General features: G+C 34.3%; 1 protein-coding gene across 1 annotated transcript in view; it reads right to left on the bottom strand.

The window, feature by feature from the left end:
- The window catches only part of Pkia (cAMP-dependent protein kinase inhibitor alpha), a 91,216-nt gene extending 67,939 nt beyond the window's left edge, over window positions 1-23,277 (bottom strand). The window contains exon 1 of the mRNA XM_048783088.1: window positions 23,125-23,277. The gene's annotated coding sequence lies outside the window, so the exon portion shown is untranslated. The remainder of the gene's footprint in view (window positions 1-23,124) is intronic.
- Window positions 23,278-26,770: the final 3,493 nt, after the last annotated feature.

The raw sequence follows: 26,770 nt of genomic DNA, 5'->3' as shown, positions 1-26,770 counted from the left end.
GTCAGCCATTACAACAAAGAAAGTAAATATCTACCCCTCATTCATTTTAAATGGGTTAACTACTTTGAAGATCTTTTAACTTCATGGTTAAGAGCATGATTTCTGGAGCCAACTTCCTGAGTCTATATTCTATACCTGCAACTTGCTAACTGCAAATTTAACTGTTAGACCCTCTTAAGTTTCCCTATCTTTATTTACAAAATGTGGATAATACTTGTGAGTGATAAACAGCAATTGGTACAAATTTAAGTTCTCAGTAAGTGGTAGCTAAGAATAGTATTTTATTTATCAGGAGGAATTTGGAGAATAGATGATACTGGTAGATAGAATCATAAGGCAAATGCAGAAGATATTGAAATTGGACTGAATTCAGTTAAATAGTTTCAAGAAGGTAACAACTATTTCAGAAATTTTGAAATGTATCCTAAAATATATACAATTATTATAATAAATATTATAAAAATTTCAAATAAAACTTAAAAAGGTAACAACTTTTAAAAAGCTGTCCCTATTGACACCCTTCTCTGTACCTCTTGCAGAAAAAGAGAAATGGTTATCAATAAAGAGAGAACAGGTGTTGAAACTGTCAACTTCTAAATGCTTTATTTCTTTGCTTTGAAATGGGCATAATCTCTGCAGTTTGCCACAGGCCTCTCTCTTCTTGTCTTTGATCTGTCCTAATTTTCTTGGCCCTGTGGACATTTGAATAGGGAAAATATGCTTGAACTGCTTTACACACACAAATGGAAGAAGCAAAATGCAACTATCCAAAAGAAGAAATAGCAGCAGGGGCCATGGAGCTCTCAAGAGTGTAAGACAATCTGCTGGTACCCTCAGGAGGCTGCAGCATCCCATTTCTCTTTCCTTCTAGCACCAGAACTCTCAAAGTGACTCAGACCCTTTCATTGTCTTATGCATTCTCTCTGTACGTCTTCCACAGTCAGTCTTCTCTTTCAAAATTTTTAAACTTCATCTTCTCCTCTGATGTTATAATTATAAAAATATAGTGAATTTTCCTCAGTCCTCTTTCTTCTTGACCACAGTGAACTATGAAACTATGAAACATGTTTTTCCTCTCTCTTCTCTAGTGATTCATGTTTTAGGGTGTGAAATCCCACAAAGTTTAAAACAAATATGTCCTCTTGTAATATATGAAAATATGTATGTATGTACACATGTACATATTCACATGCAAAATATTCATACAAAATATACATAACATATATAATTTAAATGTGAGAATTTCTCTAATTTTAAATTTGAAACTTCCAGGTAATAAATATTTTTGTCTTTGTGGGCTGCATAAGATCTTATTGTGTTTTGGATCTAGAATGTTCCCCTAAGGCTCCTTTGTTGAAAATTTGATCCCCAAGGCTACAATTTCCAGAGTTAGGGCTTCTGGGAATTAATTAGATCATTAAGACTCCAACCTCATCAGTGGATTAATAGTATGATGGCATTATTGGGAGGTGGGGGAAACTATAGGAGGTAGGACCCAGTTGAAGGAGTTGGTGCTTTAGGGTGTGCCCATAGGAACTGTATGTTGTCCCTGGCGCCCCACCTCCCTCCCTCCCTCCCTTTCTCGCTCCTTCCCAGTAGCCAAGAGGTAACCAGCTCTGCTCCATCATGCCCTCCCTGCCATGTTGCTGGGCCTCAACCCAGACTCACTGCAGTGAAACCAGGGAACCATGGAATGGACTGAAACCTCTGAAACCATGAGTCAAAATAAATATTTCTTCATCTAAGTTTTTTCAGGCATTTTGTCACAGTAACAAAAAGCTGTCCATTACAGATTTCTATTTCTCTTGTTTTTTTTGGCTAGGGATTGAACACATGGACCTCATACATGGTAGACAATTTAGCTACACGAGACTATTGAGCTACATCCTCAGCCCCTTTTCCGATCCTTTAAAAATACCCAAATCATTTATTGTCTCAAGAATGAATTTAGCCTTTAGGTTGTAATTTGCTAATTGTTTTTTTTTTTAAATGAAACTCTGAGTCAGAAAAAAATACAATTAAACGTAATAATCCATTGTTAATTTAAGATATTCGGTATCTTAATCAAATGAAAGACAAGTACTATGGTGAGAATACGCTCATCAGTTCCCAAGAATCCAAGGAACAAAAGTAAGTAGAGTAAGATCTTTTGTGAATAAATGAGACAAGTTCTTATCTGCAAGTTCAAGTTTCGTGTTTATGCTATTGCCACTTTCTGAAAAGGAATCCTTCCTTATTTTGTGGCGGGGTTCTCATTTTCACCTTAGATTTAGATTACCATACTCAATCTCTTATCACGTGCTACTTTATTTATATAGCACAAATATTACTACTGTTCACAAAGTTATTTCTTTTCTCCATTAAATTGAACCTCATTGACATTTTCCTCCACATGATCTATACTATATTTAATCAACTTAATTTAGTTGGAGTTGATTTCCAGGCCTATCAATATACCATTTGTGCCTTTCATTACTTACCTTATTTCGGTGCGTATTTTTGTCTATCATTTTTACTTTACATTTCTCATATTTAAATATCCTCCTTTAATACATGCATAATTAACTTCAAGATGTAAGAAAAAGAGATGCAACACTTTTCAACCAAGGCAACAACCCTCACTCACAATGCCCAATTGTAGTTTTCCTTAGGCATGTGTAGGATCTTTCTGTTGGGACGGAGCACTATCATCTAAGCAAATGCCAGACTAAGCCACACATGCTGTGGTAACATCTCCAGATGCTTCCTTTAGAGCAAACTTTGACTCTAAAATATCTCTTTCTCTCAGGGAAATAGTTTCTAGACCAATTATTACACATTAAACTGAAATTATTACCTTAGCACGTACCAGGGATGCCAGACAAGTCAAAGTCGAGGAACAAGGTTTCTGAAGAGTTTTATCATCAATGATCACATATTCCAGAGACACTGGATACTCATTAGTGTGAGGAGTATAATATAGTAGTGCTTTTCTTTATGGCATCATGGACACTAGAATTGCTGTTACTATCTCCAGTAAGCTTGAATGTCTTTTTCTTCTTCCTTGTTTCAGAATCATTCTAATTAGGCCTGAAACCTCGACTTAGCTGATCTTTAAGCAGACTCTTGTCATAAGTGCCCATACTTCTCACTTTCAAGAGCATTCTTATTGCTCTCATATTACTGAGATAATTATAGGAGTTTAAAGCTTATTATGTGGAGAAAAAAAAAGTAGATTGTTGTTTATTTATTTAACATTTATGAAGAGTTGCCATGTGCCAGCCATATAAGCATTGTGCTTTTGAGGTCAGTAAAGGTTAAGAAGCCCCTGATTCCAAGTGGTCCAGAGCAAAGTTGGGGATGCATATCAATCAAACAGAATAGTATCAAGAGTGGGTTAAATGGCAGCTGAGGATGCTGAGGTGAGAAGGGGACACAGAAACAATGAGTTTCTTATGTAATAATTTAGGAGAACAGGGCATCTGATTTATGTTTTGATGAAAACATAGGAGAGTGAAAGACAACAAAAAGTTTCAGGGGTGAACCTTTCTAGGTAGAAGTAATAACATAATTTAAAGCAAAAGGCGCAAAGAAAGAGCAACTGTGGTCTTTCTGTGATTCCATTATAAGATTCATTTGAGCCAGGCCTAGTGACACATAACTATTATGACAGCTACTAAGAAGGCTGAAGCCAAAAGATAGCAAGTCTGAGGTAACTTAGTGAAACCCTATCAAAAAATTTAAAAATAAAATAAAAATAGCTGGGGATAGAACTCAATGGTAGATCACCCCTGGGTGATCCCAGGTCCCTGCCACCATGAACAACAACAAAAAATTCATTTAAGCCAGTAGCACAGAAAATGAATGCTAGGCAGCAGCCAAAACTTTATACTGTATAATTTAGTAAGGAAATATCACCTTTTTATCCTTTCATTCTAAAGGCAATATTGAGTGGCTCCTATGTGCCAGTGATTGTTGTAGGTAGGTCCTCATAAAGAAAAAGGAACAATGAAAAAACTAAGACTCTGCCCTCAAGGAATATGTATTCTGTTTGCAGAAGAGCCATTAAGTAAATTAACTCAAACATATATTGTCAGGTGGAGACAAATGTTTGGAGATAAATATGTGTAGGTACAGAAATCATATTTTACAGTATGATCAAGGATTTACTGATAAAGTGAAGTTCAACCTGAGTGTTAAAATTAGCTTTATCCTACTTATAATATTCTGTTCATTTGAACGCATATGGATTTCTTTTCTAAAACATTCCCAATAGAAGAAATTGTACATGCAAGATTCTTGGGATGAGTATGTTGAAAGAACAGCAAGGAAGTTGGTCATCCTGCTCTGGAGATAATAAGAACAGTTGATAAATTCAGAGATCTGATTGTGTTGACGCAGTGCAGATTTGACAGAACATTTTAGAAATTTCCTTTAAGGAGCTGTTCCTATAAGAGCTGTTCTCTTTCAGCTTCTTACCTCTTAGAGACAAAGAACTCTCTAGCCTCCAGGCAAGAGAGAATAGGTGTTTGGTAATTTTAGTGAAAAAATTAAGCTTAAAAGTCTAAAATTTTCATAGAGATTCTAATAAAATATTGCAGCTCTTTTTTACTTCATCAGAGTAACAGATGGGTAAATCCAAAGAATTTCCCTCTCAGTAAAATACATCATGGGGTCTCTTGGAAAAAGGAAGTTATAAATTAGATATTTAAAGCAAACTAAACCTTATTCTCGGGATTTGGGGAAGGGATGAGTTGGCATAGAGGTTGGGGGAAGGAAGGAATTGATCTACAGATCTCGCAAGATCCTGCTCTACAAGATTCTAGCTCTGTTTAGTTCTGTCTACTAAATCCTTCCCACCATATACATGGACACTGCTTTAGAGAAGGAGGAGAAAATTTAGAGGCCTGTAAGTATTATCTGAGAGAACCATTCAGATTTAGGGGTTGGATAACAGTGTTGGAATCAGTTATGTGTGTGAGTGTGTGTGTGTGCGTCGGGGCGGGGGGGTTCTAGGTATACAGATAAGTTATAGATTAAATAAAGACATGTTTTCGCTTTATAGTAGAGTTGTAGTATATTTTCTGATCCTTTTGCAGTAGTACCGTATTTAAATATTTGTGGGTCAACACACATAATGTTTGGGGTCAACAGAAGGTCTTACATATGCTTTTCCAAAAGTCAAAAAAATTGAAACAGCTTTCTGAAGATAAGTAATTGAGGGAAATTGAGTAATAATTTTCATTAAATTGCTTATTCTACTTTCTTTGGACTTTTCTATTTAAGAATTAGATGCAGTTGTTACTTTGTCCTCAGGCTAGTAATAGCATTTGTGCCTTTTAGACTATGGACCATCACCAAGAAGCATAGATAGTAACAAGAAGTGAACTATCCCTATATCAGATTCCTCTTTTGTTTCTTTCAAAGCAACTATCTTCACTCTCTCTAGTCTCTAAACAGAGAATAAGCAGCTTTCCTGTGTTGTTTTAATAGCGTTTTATGTCCCTGAGGTAGATGTACTAATTTCACAAAATATACTAATTATGTATACGTTGCATTATTTTTTAAAATTTCTTTTTCCTTATAACTAATATACAACTAAAAACTAAACAAGTTACAAGTGTCATTTGGCAATAATACTTCTTACATAATTTATAAAGAGAAAAACATATACACCATATTTAAAATAGTAACATGACAGGTTATTATGTTAAAAATACTCCAAAGATCTTACCTTGCCAGACTTTACAGGCAACAAATAAGTGTGTGTGCACGTGTGTGTTTTCCATCTTGGTTTGTTTTTAGGACGGAGAAGAAATATTAACCACTACTCTTTTGAAGCTGAGAAAGACAGCATCTGCAGAGGGAGGTTAAATAATTTAACTTTGAACTTGCATTTAAGAGAAGGCCAGGAGTGTTCTACCTGCTACTCTACACGTCTCACTCAAGGGAGCGCCATTTACTTTCTCTGGGCTCCTGGGCTTCAGAGATTATCTTCCTAACAGTTTAGACATCTGGTCTTGCTAGATCAGCAGCAGGTATCAACTCTGCTTAGCTCTTCTGCCCTCCTCCCACATAATCTTACTTTAGCGTTGTTTAGCCAAATGTGAATTGCATCCTACCAGCAAAAGCATTTCCTAGAATTAGAAACAAAGCCTGAGGGTCCACCCAGGCCTATTGAATCGGTCATCGCCAATTGGAGCCCCATAGTACCTACCTTCAAGCTAATGTTTAAAACCAACTGCTACTTTTCAGGTCTGGGAAAGAAAGAGAAGGCAGGTGGGGGTGGGATTGCCCAGGAAGGCAAGATAGAAATTAAACCTGACTAGCTTTTTATATTGGGTATTTACTGTGGTAATTTACAAATCATTTGAAGTAACCACAAATTGAAACACAAAGTGACTTTAAGGTCTCTTTAGCAGAAATCAATCCTGTATCATGGCAGTTTTCCTATACTCCAGTCTTTCACTTGACAGATCATTTCCTCATGAGGATGACTAATAACTATTCAACACAAAATGCTGTTCATATTTAAACAGCATTTTCTATCCAAAGGTGTCAAAATGTTTAACAAACAGCCAAAACGTAGCTCACTAATTTTTTTAACCCCCAACAATAAATAGCCCACACCTACCATTACTGTTGTTTACTGGTGATTTCCAGGCAGAGAAAATTTAAGTGCCTTGGCTATACTAATAGAATGTCAATGACTAAAGGAGAAAACATCATTCATTTTGGTTCCTATAGGGCAATATTTGATGAATTACTCACTAACTTCTGTTGTATCTCAAGGATAGATAATGGTGCTTATTGAGGACAAATCTCAAAGAATATTCTTATGCTTTCTTTGATTGAACCTGATTTTTGAAAAATCATCTGGCTTAATCTACATTTAATTATGCTTTTATGAATATTACTAAACACCCTGTTTTTATGGTTGCATAGGATTAACATAATGTGCAGAGTAAGAAGCAAAAGCTCAAGTTGCCACCCTCTAAGAGTCAAGTCTATGACTTAATTAACTTTGACTTCCCAGTTACCCACACCTATCAATCTATAATAGTATATGTAGTCACTAACTATTTCTTGAATGTATGATGCATGAATGAGTCAAGACATTTTTAGAGTTGGAGGAAATCTGTTATATAACTTGAAGGAAAGAAGTAGTTAAAATCTACAAAATTCTCAAAATCTATTGCTGGACTGTACACTATTAACAACTTGATCTCTTCTGTCATTGCAGATGATGTTGTGGTACTAAAATCTACTAATTAATAATAATAATAATAATGATTGTCAGATATTTTTGAGCTGAGGATTCCTTTTACCAATTGTTTCTCAAGATTAAACTTGGTAACCTAGAATCAATAGACATAATGCCCCTTAAAAATTGGAAAGTTTAAATTCATTTTTAGAGGCATGAAATAAAACTGATAGCTATCTGAAATTTCATTAAAGAAAAAAAATCTAATTTCCAAATTTCTGAAGGTTAGTTTCTCATCATGAACATTACCACATTATAAATAAAAACACTCCTGACTTTGTTAAGGGAGTATATAGATAATCACTTCCAGTGATTTTTTCGACTTAGCTTGAAAAAACAAAAATTGCTTGCTTTAAGTAAAACAGTTCAACTGAAATGTCAATGCATCATTAATGTAAAGCTTAATGTGTTAGATTTTTTCTAACCCCAAAATGCCAAATATGCATATTAAATAGATTTATTTTGCATGTGATTTTGTACCCTTTTCCTGTTTGACTTTTAAGTACACTTTCTTAACAATCTTGTTTGGAAATTAGAGTGTGGATTATATATGATTCTATTTAACATTATATTGAGAGCTCTTAGTCCAGTGAGTGCCTTTTTCATAGGAAATATAACCAAAGTCCTAAATTATCCTGATTAAATCCTATCATAGTTTTAAGCACATGAAGACAGAAATGAGTTCAAGTTAGATAGAAAATATGAGTAACCCAGAGCAAATGGTAACATAAGTACAATTATCTGTTGATTAAAATATGGAAAATGTCTGAGACTTGAAATTATATCCTGAAACGAAGTTCTAAGGAATGTTAAAGACTTACTTGGAGCACATTATTTTATGAATACATGTATAAATGAAGATGCTGAGGACAGAACATGCAAGATTTGCTTCACTCCAAATGGAAGTGGAGTCAAGCATGGAATCAGCTTATGAAAGGCCAAAAAGAATTCATTGTTCTACAGGAATAAGTCCTTCCTTATGTATGGAATTAGAGGGAAAAGGTCCAGGTTTCAAGGTTCCTCTCTAGACTAGCTCTCACAGGACCAGGCAATGTGCAAAGAATGTGGGAGCCATTGCTGCAAACCTTCAAACACATAACTATCCTATTTAATAGTAAAATGTGATTCAGTGAATGTTAATTAAATCTGACCAATCAGAATATGTTCATAGCTGTGAGAGAACTAAAGGTGGGCTTGAGCAGGGACAATGTTGCTTCCCATCTGCTAAAATCTCTACATTTCCTTTGGTGTTCCTATGATTCAAGCCTAATTTAAAATCTTACAAAAATGTGTGGACTTTTTTGGAAAGGTAGATAGAAAAACTAAATGAGCTAAGAGAGCTGAAGATGAAAAAATACCTGATAATAATTCTAATATAAGGTAGAATTATTGCTGTGAAAATTACTAGAATATTTTTGTTCCAAATATGAGACTACAATATAGTATTTCCACTGTAGTTATAATTAAATGAAATCCACTTGCTGTCTCTACCTAATAACATAACCAGTGATTTCTTGTGAAAAAAATTTAAGAGTATTTATTCTATTGAGATCCTCACAAGTCCTCTAATTGAACTTTGTTATAGCATACAGTGTCAACGAGCTTGCAAGATTTTGACATCTCTTTTCTTGCTTTCCCTTTCATTCTACAAAGCAAGTAAATGGATATGTAACAAAGTAGGAATCAAAATTCTTTTATTCGTGCTAGGGGAAAAGCATGTATATACTCACAATAATTGACCACCTGGTTTTAAATCCTACCTCTGTGCCTTACTAGTTATGCAACGATGAGTAATTTACTCAATTATTCTATGCCTCAGTCAGTCCATATGTAAGATAGGTAACAACAATGTTTGCCTCCTAGGACCCTTGTGCGGGCGCATGCATGGAGGAAAAATGCTATAGTGATGAGTTCTCTCATTTTTTTTTTAACTGAAAACCAGAACCAAGAATTACTGGCATTATCTGTAATCAATAAATAGTTTGAAGCCATAATATTATTTCATAGAAGATTATGAACATGTGGAATGAAGGGAACTAAGACAGAAAGTAATGTCTTGCTTTTACTAGTCCCAAGTGAAAGATAGAATTAATGATGTTATACGTGAAAATTCATACAGAAAAAACTTCAACTAGTTACAGCATACTTGAAATGCAAATGACTAATCCTTAAATCAAGAACCCTTCACTAAAATTAAAAATCTAAATGCTTTCTTTTTCTTGCTTTTTCGTAGGAGGTGAAAGAGTGCTGGGTAAGTGTCAGACTATTTTAAACAGTAGGTTATAGTGGTGATATTTCAGAAGCATAAAATAAATTGAGGCAGATAACATAAATGACCTGTTTAGATAATTTTATTTAAAAAATTAACAGAAGCTTAATAAGAAAGAGCAGAATTTTCTGTGAATTTATTTGTTCCTCTTTGGCAGTTACGGGGAACAAATCCAGGGCCTCACTCATTCTAACCAAGTGCTGTACCACTGAGCCACAGCCTCAGCCCTTCTGTGAATTTTAGTTATCTTTTAAAATGATATATGGTGGGCTGGGGCTATAGCTCATTGGTAGAGCGCCCGCCTCACATGTATGAGGCACTGGGTTTGATCCTCAGCACCACATAAAAATAAATAAAGATATTGTGTCCAACTACAACTAAAAAAAAATTTAAAAAATGATATATGGTACTGTGTTGTAATTAAGCTGAAAGTAATGTAAAAAATAGTATAGAAAAAATTACTATTTAAGTTAGAGACCTAGTAAATGTGTGTGGGTATGTGAGTGTGTATAGGTAAAATGATATAAACGTAATCTAGACTGGCATTTTATCTAACCCAGGTATGCCATCAGTATTGTCAATATTTGGTTATTAAGCAATATAGTGTTTAAGTAGGATGTATGGTATATTGAAGAGAAGCAATTGATAGGCAAAAAAATACACATATTAGAATGTGGTGGAGGGCAGATTTAAACCTAAGAAACTGCTTAACATGTCCACCTTTGGGTTGATGAAAATTGTTCACATGGGTATTCTTGGTGTAAGCTCTAGTAAAGTTTGTAGAATTTGAAACCAGTTGCAGAATCAGGCCAATTTCCATTTCATACTTACTTCTTTTTTTTAGTTTTTTTAAAGAATTCTTTTAGTTATATGAAACATTAGGATACAATTTGACATAATCACAAAAGCATGGAATATAATTTGTTCTAATTGAGTCCCCAGCACTCTCCCTTCCTCCTTATCTCTCCCTCTTCTCTTTTCCCTCTACTCTACTAACCTTTCTTTAATTTATTTGTAGTTTTGTTTAAATTAGTGTCTTGTGAATATACTTGATGTTGGGACTCTTGTGCTATATTCTTGTATGTACTTTCTGTCAGATTCACCTCTTAAACTTGTACAGTTCCTATAGCACAGAGGAAAGAAAGCACTAGATTGACCATGGCCTGAAACAAGTTTGAATTTTGGCCCTGCCACTTAATAGTTATGTATACTACCTAAGTGGGAAAACTACTAAAATTCATAAACTTCAATTTTCCTATCTGCAAAAATAAGGATAATTCTTTTTTTCTTAATTTTTTTTTTTTTGATGCTGGGGATTGAACCCAAGGCCTCATGTGCACTAGGCAAGTGCTCTACCACTGAGCTACAACTCTAGTCCCAAAATGAAGATAATTCTTGTTCTATCAACTTTAGAGAGTTGGCATGATCCAGTAAAAGAATGACTAAAAAAGTGTTTTGAGAAATATATAATGCTTACAAAATAAAATTGATTATTGTTATTCCAGGATGAGTAAAACTCACCTTCCTCTACTATATTCAGTATTTTCCAAAGACCTACTCAAAACATTTATGTTTGAGTATTTTAGCTACACTTTAAGTAATGGTGAGATGATAATAAAAAAATGCTTTAAAATATGTAAGTTTCTCATTAAATAGTTTACAAAGTAATGTATACATATTGAATGAATAAGCTAACACAGTGAGATCATAATGACTTGACTTTCATTTAAGTACTGATGTTTGATATTTAAATTTTCTATTTTCTTTGGATATTTTCCTCTATGTGTATGATATTCAAAATCCATATGTAAGTATGGAACATTTATTGTTTAATGTTCCATTCTTTTTGTTTTATATTTTACAAAAAGAAAATATTAATCTGCTAGTTTCTTTATTATTTCCTCTTTTTAGCTTCTTACTTTTAATAGTAAAAACAACACCTGGAAGGTATTACATAAAAGCATAAAATAAAGTTCAGCATAAATGAGCTAAGTAAATATGTTAGAAATACACTAGAAATGCACATACTTTAAAGGATATTCCCATATTTTTGTGAGTTTGACAATTTCAAATGTTTCGTGGACTATTCAATGAAGACCATGTATAAATTTTATTGAGTACTTTTAAAATAAAAAAATATTTTAAAAACTTGATCCACTTGAAAGCTGACATGAAGTTCTGAAAACTTCCTTTTTTATAACTGAAGTTGTAGATATAAAGCACTATACAATCCCCCAAATTTAAATAACTACTATAGAAATATTGTCTATTTCATATTCTGTTAATAATTGGTATGAGGCATATTGGTTAAAATCTTATCAATTATTTTCTTAAGATCATACTTAAATGGCACTGTGAATTTGAATATCAATAATATTTTATTGTCAAAGGTTGCCTGCCAAGTGACAAATCAATTTATAGACTATATTGGAAAATATTACATCTTAATATTAATATCCATATCTTGGTAATGTAATTAATAGTGTAGAAACACTAAACCAGGGATATTTTTGTCTTTACAATAGTGTAGAAACACTAAACCGGGGTTATTTTTATCTGATATACTGTTAGAAACCAGAACAATAACATTGATTACCTTCAAATTAATTTTTTTCTTTTTTCTTTTGGTACTGGGGATTGAATTTTTAGGGGCACTCCACCACTGAACACATCCCCATCCCTATTTTGTATTTTATTTAGCTACAGGGTTTCACTTAGTTGCTTCATGCCTCACTTTTTGCTGAGGCTGGCTTTGAACGCTCGATACTCCTGTCTCAGCCTCCCAAGCCACTGGGATTACAGCGTGTGCCAATGCGCTCAAGGCTCAAATTAATTTTGACCTTAAAGATGTAGCAATTTCTACATGTTGACATATTTACATACAAAACTGAAAAATTCATAAATTCAAATTCTAATTTATGTAGGATTTACACAAAATATGAAATGAAGATGTTTCTCAATGTATGACAGGATTACGGCCTGATCACACCATTGTAAATTGAAAACATTCTAAGTTGAAATGCTTTTAACACACCTAGTCTATCAAGCATCATAACTAAGCCCTGATTACCTAAACATGCTCACAACACTTAATGCTAGCCTACAGTTAGGCAAAATTATCTAATTCAAAGTCTATATTATAATAGTGCTTTGAATATCTATTGTTTATTAAATACTGTACTAAAAGTGAAAGAATGGTTATTCTCTAAGCACTAATCTGTTAAATTTAAATGAATCAACCTTTAAAGTAATCAAATATTTAAAACACAAAGTAGTCTTGAATATATACACACGTACACATAAGTACATGTTCATACACATAATTGGTTAAATAAAATTAATTCATAACACATAAAATACACACATTTGTTTATATTATGGATATACGTATGTACATGTGTATTTAAAACAGATATTTCCATTGCTTGTGACACATTATTTTATAATGAGGCCATGTCCAAAATCTATCTACCCCTGAAACCTTTAATGATTAGCTAATAAATTCAGTCTAACAATATTGGCTTGGAATTTAGGACAAACTTACTATGCTAATGGTTTATGACTTTTTACATGAAAGCTAAAGTTGTTTTATTTCCAGATAAACATGCAGAGACTCTATCCATTATAATAAATTATTGTATGCAATGGATTGACGTACAAGGTATTCACATATTAATTTTCCTTTTTGAGTGACTTACTATTTAGATTAACAATATGAAACTCACCAATAGTCACATATCAAAAAAGAAGAAAAAAAAACCACACACGCACACACACACCAAACTATTTGAGTATTAACTAGATAATTAGCAGGATTTCCCAAGGCTTTTGTTAGATGGAGGGAATGTTAACAGTTTTCTATAAATTAAATTTGTCCTATCCCAGAAATCTCAACACTATAACTGAATAAAGAAAATGCCAACTGTTGCTCTTCAGGAAAGGGACATCTCCAATTTATATAGAAATCACGTGTGAAATCAACAGCCTCATTCAATATCCTTACTGTCATTTTTGACAATGAGTCAGTGAAGTGTGACTATACATATGGTATGATTCAGAAAGAAAATAAGATGCAGCTCCAATAGCAAATTGACGTTCCCCAGGTCATGCAATCAGTTAGTTGAAGAGTTGAAAATAGAAGTCCAATTCCCAAGTGGAAGAGTTGAAAATAGAAGTCCAATTTCCAAGGCTGAAGCCAAGTCTGACCACCTTGCCTCAGACTCTCCTGACACTGGCATCATCTTTACTGAAACATCATCTAGTGAGATTCAGAGTCATTTCAAAGCTTACTTTGATTTACATGGGGAGAGGTAGGAAATAGATTTCATAAGATTTGGGAAAAGATGTGGTAATGATGTCTGGTTATAAATTGCATGGAGAATAAAAATTATAAAAATGAAAAACATTTATTTACTCTTACTAAGTATGTTTCAGAAATTACAGTGAATTCTCTGTAATGTTATCTTCTTTAATATTCACAAGGACACTGTGATCTTCCTGTTTTACACATTAGGAAACAGCTCACAAAGGTTAGGTAACTTATAAATCACCTAGCTAGTAAATGGTAGCAGGGAGATTAAAAGACAGATTCTGACATAATTGGTTGTCAAAACCCCCAAAGATGAAGAAGAAATAAAAAGTAAACAGAGAAAAGAAAGTGGAAATTCCAGGGATCAGCATAATTTGAAGATAATGCTTAGAGCTTTCTGACTGATCTTGAAAATAACCAAAAGCTGCCTGAGAATTCCAAGAAAAAATTATTAACAATTTGATCCAAAAAAACATTAATTTTACAATCAGATGTTCTGAGACTAACTCTAGTGCTTTGCTTCCAAACCATTATAATGCCACTCTATTTCATTTTGTTCATTAGGATAATGCAAATATTCAAATAGTTTGCCTGAACAGTTTAGTGATTTTTCTAACATAACTAAATGCCAACTTTCATCCCTTTATTCAATGGATTGTTTAGTGTCAGATAATTTTATATTCAAATTTAACTTTTTTATGGTGAAATAGACTTCACAAAGCCCCATGAATAAGTCACAGGTCCATTAGATCAAACATGCATGAGGATGGAATAAATTTTCTTTTAATATTTTACTTTCTGTGTATGATTGTGATCCTCACAATAAATGAAATTGAAAAACACACAGAGATAAAAGAACTTCTGACTAATACTTTATTATTGAAATATTATAATTTGTGCTTTGAAATTTCTGAGAGTCCTAATCTGTTGTAGTTGAAGGAAGAAGGGGAATGACATTGTTTTCCTGTCCTGGGTTCCTGTGCTTGTCTGGAACAGGTAAGTAACCATATGTCAAACTTTAATATGTCTCATATCTAATTCTCATCTTATCAAACCTCATAAAGAATAGACTTGAAAAGAAACAGGGAAGAGGATAGTCCAATCCATAATTCACTCTCACCACACCTACAAAATACTATCATGATGAATTTGTGTAAAATACCAATTTTTGTATCGAGAGGGAGATTTTTAAACATAAATGGTATTCATGCACTTGGTTCAATAGTATTTTTGTAAATATCTATGCTGAACGCAAGGACCATAGTCAGCCCTTGAGTTGAGAAATTTTTTACACTCTTGATATTTTACTGTTAAAAAAATAGCATTTTATATTTACTGAGTGCTTATTATAGTATAGATATTAATAAATTCATTAGAAATCTTAATATTTATAAACTATACCAAATGCTACTGTCTCTTGTGTTGCTTTAAATTCTGTTGCCCTCTAATCTGAAGATGGAGGAAATGTCATTTAAAATATATATATTTTAAATCCCCGTACGGGCCACCAAATTGAATTAGACATTAATATGCTAATTCATATAATATATATATATATATTTTTTTTTTATAGGATCACCAGCTGTTTCTTGGCTGACAGTTATAAATGGAGATTCCCAATATATATATCTTTATTCATTATAAAACCTTTCAGTACTGATCAGCAAGTGATTCTAATAAACATGGGCATGTAATAAAAAAATTAATGTCAGCCCCATTGTATATTTCAGCTGGATTCACTGTAGGAATGCACAAATATGACTAATGAAGGCAATTTTCCAGGAAGTTTCCCTTTCTTGATAACCAGATGACAGATCAATGTGGATGACAGTGATTTGTCACAATATATTTTTGAGGGTAGTACTAATATAGTCTTTCCAGAATGAACCATAAACTACATTATTACATACCTTATAATTAGAAATCCATGAGTATAATCTTCCTTTTCTAAAATATTGCTAGGTAACCATAGCTCTTCTTTAAAATTTGCTAGTCCTTAAATCTGAATTTGGATTTAGATGAGTCTGACAGATTATTCCCAGTGATTCCACTGGGCACTCACCAATTCAGATTCAAACTAATTTCTGCAAGTCCTATTATGCATAGAGGTATTGACATGCTAGTTGTTTTCCACTATTTTCAATAATCAAAGAACCTGAATGTGAAAGATCATGGAGAAATGTATAAGAAATGGTATTAAAGATATTACTGATTTTTCAGTACTTATTCAGTCAAATTCTACAGCACACAGCAGAAGGAATGCAGCAGGTTGTGTTGTGGTTATCATTGAAATGGCCAAAAAAAATCTGACATTTTTAGCCTTGCATGTCATAGCTACTGCAGTGCATTGTTTAAGAAGGTGTGGTCATGTTGCTTGTTCAGGCAAATATCAGAATGCTTGTTTGTTTTTAGTCTCCTTTTCAAAGACAAAGATAAATAACAGAAGAAATGTTTACTAATAAGTCTCTCCATCCCAATCAACCAAAGAAAAAGCATACTTAAAATACTGTTGTGATATGTTTAGGATCAGCTATAGTATAGAATGTGTTTATCCATCTAAATAACTATTCTGGCAACCCTTTAGTTTAAAGTAGTTTCTTAAATATGTGGTTTGAGATATGTTGCTTCATAGCATATTACCTTGCTCTTTTAGCATATTAATGTCTAATTCAAATAAAACATGATGCAATCTCCTGCAAGACTTCTGTTTCTCCTCTCCTGCATAATGCTATCAAAACAGGCTTCTTATGAGCAGGGTGGTTAAGGTTTCCTAATTCTCTCCTTCATATATTCTGAATGCTCTGAAGTTTACCTTCAATAAAACAATCTGTTTGGTTTTAGTTATTCTATTTCAGGACAAATTTTCAAAGGACACACTAAAGGAAATCTAAGAAAAAAAACAGAAAATAATTACAATAAAGAAGTTATATCAAAATAGTATAGTAAGCTAGATAAAATGACTCATTGCTGGAGTTTAAAAACTAAATAAAAATAGGTTTAGATGTTTCTACTTTTCTACATTTTCATTACAAGACTTGATTGACATCACTGATGCACTTTGCAATATTTAGAAAGACGAAATGTGTAACTGAGAGACTTAAAATCTTTCAATATTTGTGCATAGTGTTTTTTCTCCATGAACTAGAAAATGAAAAAAAAAATGAGACTATTTCCTTGCTTAGGTCATTTTAAATGGATTCTCTTATATTACCTGCATTCATTCTGAAGACAGTTTGAAATATTTCAGAACATACTGAAATATTATCTGTGGAAGAAAGTTATGATTCTATAGTTAATATACACATTAATATAATAAATGTTTGGGCATAATCTTTGACCCAACAGTACCATTCCAAGTATTCTTCCAATAAAAGTAAAAGCATCAACATACAAGGATGTATATACCACTATCTATGTCCATTACCACATAATGTGAAATCACAAAACAATTTTGAACCTAATGGATGTTTATCAATGGGGTTTGATTGAGTAAATTATAGCATACTTTAGTACACATTACTAGGCATCTATCAAAGACAATATGGTAATGATATAGCTAGATGTCTTTAGATGTCTTTAATGTAATAGAAAATATACTGAAAGTGTTTGGGGTAAAAATGGGAGTTCATAACCCACTTGAATCTAATGTATGAAATATGATATGTCAAGAGCTTTGTAATGTTTTGAACAACCAATAAAAAAAAGATAAAAACAAACAAAAAAAATTATGGCATATGAGATATATACACTGTGTGTATTTGTGTGTGTGTGTGTGCGTGCATATATGTGTGTGTGTGTGTGTGTGTGTGAGTGTGTAATAGTATTCAAACTTAAAAAGGAATGAAATTTTGATACATACAACAGTGTGGATGAACTTTGAAAACATTATGCTAAGTGTAAGAAGCCAGATACAAAAGGACAATTACTGTATGATTCCATTTATATAGGGTACCTAGAATAGGTGAATTCATAAGCACAGAAAGTAGAGTAGAGGTTACCAGGGACTGAAGGACACAGAGAAAGATGAGTTGTTGTTTAGTGGATACAGAGTTACTGTTTGGAAAGATTCTGAAAATAGATAGTGTGATGATTGCACAACTCTGCAAATATTTAATACTAGTGAAGGTTATGCTTAAAAATAGTCAAGTGTGTATATTAGTTTTAATATACATAAAATATGCAATATACAACCTACATGTAAAAATATACACACTTTAAAATTTTCCCAGTGTTTATATTTTGCTACAATAAAAATTGAAATATTATAAAATCTTCTATAAAGTACAAATTTACCTCATAGTGGCATATAATGAAGTTTCTATAAAATCTCACTTATTTTAGTAGCTTATACAATTATCATATTTTAGCTACAAAGAAAGGTATTTGGGGAAAATGTAAAGAAAGCAACAGCTTAGGCTGTCCTCTGAGTTTTCTTTCTCCATCTCTCCATCTTGTTTTCTTCTGGATGAATATCATTCTCATCATACCCCTTGGAAATATCCATATTGGCAGGAACCATGATAGCTAGTAGGAATCTCCTTAAGTGTCAGCTAAGAATTTTAATGCATTTCTATGTTTCTAAGTTGATGTGTAGCTCTTTAGGATGGCAGCTGTTTTAGAACCTAGGATGAATATAATTTGTCATTCTTTCTTTAACTTGGCAAAAGCAAATATATTACTACAGAAAGAATTACCAGAAATAAATAGTAACTTTGAGGCAGATACAAATCCATCTTAAGAGAAATGAATATATTTCAAAGTAGTCTACACCAGTCAGCTGCTGGCAATGTTCTGCTACATATTTGGCAGTACAGTAAGTCTGAGAACTGTCTCTTTTTTTGTGAAAATGGTTTTGATTGGAAACCCCTAAATAAACCATTTGGAATGTGTCATATTCAGAACTCCTTCTAGGATGTCTTTTCCATGAATCAAGGTTCTCTGAATCACTGTTCTCATTGGCACTTGCTTCCCTGTCATCTCAGCTGTCTGTGCCAATGCTAAAGAAGGGTTCTCAGTTCAGGTCCTAAGGCTGGGAGACAATAGAAGAACCTCATACCAAACATGGGAAATGTGTGGGCTAATAAAAGACATGTGTTGTCAGAGAGGTCAAGGAAAACAGCCTTTAACCATTCATAAGGAGAGTTCTATTCAATGTGTAAATATCTTCTCTGGTATACAAAGTCACAGGGTGTGTGTATGTGTGTGAGTGTGGTATGTGTTTTGAGAGAAAATGCATAGCTTTTATTGTGTTACCTAAGGAAATGTTAACACCCAAAGTATACAAGAAACAAAAACACTAGAAAGATTAATCACCAAACAATTTGAAACTACTCTGATGGCTCTGACCTTAATGTTTTAAAAATGCTTTCCTTCACTCTGTTACACTTCAAAGAGTCACATGGTAATGTGGAAAGAATTCATGCCATTTAGATGACATCTCTGAACTTCAATTTTTTCAATATAAAATTAGCATGTAGTGGAAGCATTAAGTGCTATGCCAAAGATGAACTCCCTACCTAATGCTTTGAAACAAGATAAGTGCTCATATGTGTTAGATGCCATTCCCTGTTTGAAATGCAAGCATATTGTAAGCAGATACAATATCTTCCTTAAAGTTTTATTTCTTTGTCCTTGCCATGCTTTTAATATAGATGAGCTAAATACAAATAATAAATTTTGTTGAATATAGTTATTTGTACTTTCACTCTTACTATTAAATAAGGGTTTTATAAATTTTAAAATAAAAAAAGTAAATCAATACATGGACAAATATTGAGTGCCCCACTGATTTGAGGGAGAAGAGTAGGTAGATAGATATATGCCTCTGGGGAATAATTCATTTCTTCACTAAAATCAAATTGCTGAACAGCTACTATGTAATGTAGCTAGGCACTATACTATGAGTTGCAGGTAACAAAAAGTTTTCAGTCCCTGAGCCTGCTGTCTAGGGCTGTATCAGAAAAGCAGACAGAGGGTGTTCACATGAAAGCATAAACGAAGATAGAAAATACTATAGGAATTTAGAAAAAGGAAAAAAAAAAAGCACACCTGACCAAAGAAAAGAGGAAGGTGTGGAGAAGACTTCATGGAAGAGGCAATGCCAGATGTGAGCAGGGTTTCAACACATAGAGGTATGGGCTCAAGGAACAAATGAAGACATCCTTAGGCACACAATGGAAGGTATGACATCATGAAGCACACAATGGAAGTAAAGACCACTTGGTTTAGGCTGGGCATGGATTTCACAGGATTAGGAGAAACTATATGAAGAGGTATCATAGAGCTTCTTGACACATACTACTTGTTAATAAAACTGAACAGGATGAAATATTATAGAAATCTGTCAATTGAGAGGTCACTGGCAACTTTCAAAATAGTACATTCTCAGTGGAGGCACTGGTTGAAAAGAAATGACATTTCTTTCTCAGCCTTATTATTATGTCTAATTTTTTTTTACTTCTACTTTTCAAAATCTCAAGCTAAGTCTATTTCAATTATAGCTAATGGCACTAATGCAGCACCAGAAAAATGCTCTTTTGTTATGAGACAGCAACTTTATCCCCTAAATTTGTAGTCTCTAAGCTGATCATAACATGGACTGTCTGCCAGACTGTGATTAGAAAGCAATAGATTGACTTCAATTCTATCTTGTCAAAACTACAAAAGTGCCGGCAGTTAATTTAGTATCTAATCATGCACATCATTCCATTTTTCATTTTGCCTTCATTTCCAAACACTAACCAATTAATTTTCCTCTCCCCATTTAAAGAAAAGGAAATGAAGTCATAAATCAGTTCCAGTCACAAAATCATACATATATTTCTGCTGAGGATTCTAAATTTAGAAACATTCCTCAAAATTATTTAATATAACAAGGTCCAAATTCAGAAACTCTTCCAATTTAATTATTTTTATTAATTGTACCAAAATGAAATTTAAATTTTCTAACTTTTTTTCTTTCTTTCCAACAAGGCTTCTTCAACTCCAATCAATAACTTAGTGGAGTAAGCTTACCTGCAAAATTACTGGCAGCTATTATACCACCTTAAACAACACCAGTCCACTAATCCTGACCCTATGTTTTGCCAAATAATGTAGTTTCTTTAGAAATAATAAAAATTACCAATTTCAAAACATCATTAGAATATTTTTATGCACTGGTCTTCAACAAAAAGATAACTCTTAACACTAAAGGAATATTTATTTTACTTCTAAGATCAATTTATAATCTATATTTCATATGCTTTTAGATAATTTATTAAAAAGAATTATCCTATTAATATTTATCACTAATCATTTTTAAGAACAATTTATGTTGTCAAGCATTTGCATATTAGGAAGGAAAGGTGACAGAATAGCTGATTTTGTTTTTGATTTTGCTCTTTGTTACCTCTTCTTCTTGATGGTATGCCGGGGTCAACATTCTAGGATCTCAAAATTTTAATATTGCAAACTCAAACCCATGCTCAACACATAATAATAACAATAGCATTATAATAATAAGAGTAGAATAGCCTGGAGTTCTTCAAGTTCCCAGGGGTGCAGTTCTTGAAGTGGGCCACTTTGTGGTGGGTTTTGCCTACCCTGTCCTCTCCCTTTACCTCATACTGAAGATGGAGACAAAGAAAAAAATTCAAATCTTTCTAAAGGGTATTATATAAAAACAGAACTTGTGATTAGAAAAGCAATTTTAATATATAATAGAATGAACATGATTTTTCAGAACCAGTATGACTGAAAAGCTACATTGAAAAAGGAAGGTAAACAGAGGTACAATATTTTGCCATAAACTCTCTTTTTCATTGGTTCATTTTCATTTACTAAAATGAATTTACATTGCTGTTGAATCACAATCTAATTTCAAATTTAAAGATAACAGGTCTCCTTTTAAATAGAATATTGGCACAAGACGTGCCACAATCTGGCTTATCCCAATTGTTCTCTGTTGTTGAAGTGGTATAGTTGCAATCCCTATAACAGCCATCTTAACCATTTCACAGCATATTATTCAAATGTACATCCCTAGGTGGCAACAAGAATAAGAACTTGGGCTCAGTAGCAAGGGGTCTGTGAGAGAAATCTTAGAACAAGTGACAGGAATCTGTTAATGCGGAGAAAAACTTAAGGATGTTCAAATAACCTGAGGCTTAGATTGAGCAGCTCCACTGGCTTTCTGACTGCCTAATGAAGAAAGGCTCTCTGAAAACTCTTTTGAGGTTCTTGGGAATCCTAGGGCAAACATACTACTTGCTTTTTGGGAAACCTTTGTCCAAACCCCTAACAGCTATTTGTTTCACACTCCATCTGGACTAACAATGGTTCAAGAAATTCTGGATAAATTGGCATTTACATTTTTGTTTCTACCTATGCATAAGAAGCAGCCCCCACACTCCGGTATACTTTGTTTGTTCTCTCAAGCTTTCTGGTAGCCAGCCAGAGTGACTACAAGGAAGGGAGTTACGGGAAACCATGTTGGTACTGGGTTAAAAGCAGAATATTTCATTCCATTTATTTGGGGGAAGGACATAGGTAAGGGTACATAGCGGCAATACTAAACAGGAAACCCAGTGTGAGGCAATGCCCTTTCTGGGTCCTTGACAAAATTGGTCATGGAACTGAGACTATGGATATGAGCTGACAAGAATTGTCCTGTGAACCGACTATGGCATCCACGAAAAAGATCAATGAAATGATTGACAGAGGAGATGGTAAATGAAGGGAGAATGATGTCAAAAGCTGCTCAAACCAAGCTGAACTCCAGAAGATAAGGGAAGATAAGGGAAGTTTTTCCTCCATCTAGAGATCTTTCTAAAGGCTCAGTATGGAGACAGGTGTTGTGACATTGAGATGAGCACAGAGCCAGTATGATACCTGGGAGGAGAGAGGACCATTGAAAGAGAGGGAAGATTTCTGGTTACTTCCCCAGGCTGCTGCCAGGAACCTGCTGCTCCAAGATCAGAAATAATCAAGTGAAGATAGAAGGCAGAAAGGTAAAAAGAGCAGTTCAAATTATTTCACATTCTAAATCTTCTTCAGGGTCTAAACGAATCTGGCATTGAAATGGTCGAACATTTTTCAAAAAGTATAGTGGCTGAACGCCGCCTTTGTTTGCCCAGTAACAGTGGTCCTCCAATCTCCAGCACTTGGCTGATTAACATTTCAATCCCAGTTGTTGCCCCTGTAGCGACTGCAGAATGCATCAGGGTTATTCCCCCTTCTTCCCCTGGACTGCAAACCCCATTATTAACCCAGCGGAAAGCACCGAGCAGTGTGGCCAAGGCTAATAATAGCCAGGCTGCTTACCTTTCCTGGATTGAGTCACCTGGTATCCCGGGCGCCGGGTGCCGGCGGCCACAGTCGCCGAGCGGGGCAATGTGTGTGGTCAGTTCCTGACAGCCCCTACCCAACCTGCCAGCTGCAGCTACAGCTCCCGCCGCCGAGCTCCGGGTGCATGAAGTCATCCTCCGCCGGATTACCACATTTCAAGCGAGCGGAGGGGGGAGAGGGATCTCATCCAGCTGCGGGTCAGACACCTAGAAACTATGCCCAACGAATGCTACCCTTTCGGGTTGCTGTTTTATTTTCTATTAATGCTTTCACAATCGCAACAGCACTGGACTGTGAACCAAAAGACAAGATCCAGAGAAACTTTCTCTGCAGAGCGTCCTTCCTCCAAGAGCTCCCCTGTCATTCTGGTTACATGGCCCGCTCCATTTGCCTGTGTGGGTTTCCCACCCTCTTCATCTTCCTTATCAGTATTGTTCATTTCGCTGAATTTGAGAGCTGGGATTGTCTTTTGAGATAAATGTTCAAATATTCAAAAAATATTTTAAATTAGCAATCGATCTTTCAAAACCCCTCTTAGCACGCTCCACCGCCCTCCAACACAAACACATAGTATTCACAGAGCTAAACCACTCAAAATTATGAAAGCTGGGACCTCTCTAGCCCTCTTGCCTACGTAATAAATAGGGAATCTCCCTCAGGAGCGAAGTGGGGCCGACTAGAGAAAGCACCCACGGAAACAGAAAGGAGTCACCCCAGGATTTTGTTGCTGTTTATTCGTACAGTAGTGAGCAGATAGCTGTTCGCTCTAATACCCTTCATTCTCACCCTCCTCTGACCGCACCCCTAGCCATTACCAAACTGAATGGACTGCTCTGGCGACAGCAGTAACATTTGGAAACTAAAAGGCAGAGAGAACATTAACAGATGGCTGTAACTCATTTTTTCCTAAAGGATTTCTTAGAATTTACCTTAGAAATGAAATTAACATGTTTGCATATAAGGCCCCCTCCTTTCCTCTTTAAATTGGCACCAGGTATTATCAAGGTTATTCTCACCCCTCTTCTTCTCCCTCTCTCCTTCTCTCTTTCTCTCTCTCTCTCTCTTCCTCCAAGTTCAGTCTTTTCTTTCCCAAATTCCTGACCATATCAACAGTTTAATGATTGTTTGTTAACAGAAAAAAAAAAAAAAGAAGAAGAAGGCCTAGAATTTGCTATCTTGCAACTGAACAGGGTTTCTTTTTCTAATTTCATTTCCACGTTGGGAGGTTCCTTGACACTGAGTTTCTGTGGGTGTTGGAGTTTTCTCATTTAACTTATCTTTTTCTTGGAATTGCCCAATGCTAGGTCCAGGCCAGATGCACCCTGGGTATTTGTCCAGCCATCTAAAGATTGTAGTTGTATAAAGTCAGGGAAGTACCTTAACTAAGTGAAACTTTTCCACCCCTCAGTTTAAGGGTTCCAAAATCAGAAGGTATTGTAGTCAAAATATTCTAGCAAAATTAAGAATTTTGAAAAATGGTACTACTTAGTTGATTTCTCTGAGACATATTTTTATAAAATCAAGTCATGGGCTGGGGATGTGGCTCAAGTGGTAACACGCTCGCCTGGCATGCGGGGGACACTGGGTTTGATCCTCAGCACCACATAAAATAAAATAAAGATGTTGTGTCCACCGAAAACTGAAAAATAAAATACTAAAAAAAATTAAAAATCAAGTCATTAATATTACCATACAGCAGGGACTTCATAGTCTGCATCAAAGTGGTATATGAATACACTTTGGGAGTGTGGAATTAGGATGGCAAAATTATATATTTAGTTGTACTAATCTCTAACAAACTTAGTATTTAGCATGTTCTTTAAATATAACTGTAATCAAAAAACCTCTCTAGCCCTCTTGCCTACCTAATAAATAGGGAATCTCCCTCAGGAGCGAAGTGGAACCGACTAGAGAAAGCACCCACGGAAACAGAAAGGAGTCACCCCAGGATTTTGTTGCTGTTTATTGGTACAATATTAATATTAAGGAATTAATGAAAGCTGGGACCTCTCTATTTCTCTTGCCTATGTAATAAATAGGGAATCGCCCTCAGGAGATTAATATTAAGAATACCTCATTAATATTAAGAATACCTGTGACATTGTCATCCATAAAAATCGTAGGTAATTCCTTGTTGCAGTTTTCATAAGTATTTCAGAATAATAGTACTCTAATGTTAGAGGAAAAAGTAATCATCATTGCCTTTTAAATTTTTATCTAATAGACTATATTTTAGATGGTTTCAATTTACACCAAAAAATGAAAAATAGTAGGGTGTTCCCATATATACCAATTTCTTCTATTAACATCTTAACTTTAGTATGGTAACTATAACAATTAAGAAGCTAATGTTGATTCATTATCATTAAGTAAAGTCTATATTCAAGTTCCTCTGATTTTTATTTAATGTCCCTAATTATGTTGTTTGCTCCCATTCAGGATAACACATTATGTTAATTTATCATGCCTCCTTAGGGTTCTTTTGGTTGTGATAGTTTCTCAGACCTTTTGTTTTTGACAATCTTGATATTTTTTTAATAATTTTTTTAGTTGTAGATAGACACATACCTTTATTTTTATGTGGTGCTGAGGCTCGAACCCAGTGCCTCACAGGTGCTAGGAAAGCGCTCTGCCTCTGCGAGCCATAACCCCAGCCCAATCTTTATAGTTTTGCAGAGTAGCAGTCAAGTATTTTGTATGATGTCCCACTATTGCAATTTGATGCTTTTCTTGGAGAAGACTGTGGTTATGGGTTATTGAGAGGATGACCCCAGAGGTAGAGTACCCTTTTCATCACATCATATTGAGATCATTACAATCAATGTGACTTATGTCTGTTGTTGACCTCGCTCAGCCACTGTTTGCTATGTTTCTCCATTGTGAAGTTATTGCCCATCCCTTCTTTAGTGTATTTCTTGGAAGCAAGACACTATTTGAAGGGCAAACCTAAGGAGGAGGAATTGTATTTAAGGATGAAGTATGTGCAGCAAGTATTTGGATTTTTTCTGCATAGAATTTTTGTCTATTCTCCCCTAAATATTAATTTGTTAAATTATCTGTTTATGTCAATATAGATTTGTGGATATGTATTTTGTTCTTTAGGTAATATCCATATCATTTATTTTGTTTTTCAAATTATTCCAGCATGGGCCATTGGGAGCTCTTTCAGTTGGTATCTGTGTTTCTTTAACTTACCTCTTTGATTTGTGTGTGTGTTAACAGTTCTTTGTGATTTAATTATGTGTGGGAAATTTCCATGGTAGTATAAGATATTCTAGGCTAATCTTGTATATTTTCTAGCCATTCCTAGAATCAGCCATTTCTCCAAGGAACCCTGGTTCCATTTACTGGAGAATGAATACAAACAAAGATCTGGGTTCTAGGTACATTCATTGCTACTGGGTGTTGTTTTGTTTAGGTCTTCTTAACGAATAAAAAAAATATATATGTGTTTACTAACCCATGTTTATAGACATATTTAACTATTTTTTATGTAAATGTCTGTGTCCAAATGTCTGTGAACTAAGTATGAATACATACTGGTATATCCATATCCAGCTCTAATGCATTAACATAGAGATCATTCTAGCAACTTCCCCCATCATTCCTGTCATCTGCTGTG

This window comes from Marmota marmota, unplaced genomic scaffold (genome assembly GCF_001458135.2).
Source record: "Marmota marmota marmota unplaced genomic scaffold, marMar, whole genome shotgun sequence".
NCBI lineage: Eukaryota > Metazoa > Chordata > Mammalia > Rodentia > Sciuridae > Marmota > Marmota marmota.
The sequence above is the reverse complement of the archived record's forward strand: the minus strand, read 5'-3'. Positions and strand labels throughout refer to the sequence as shown.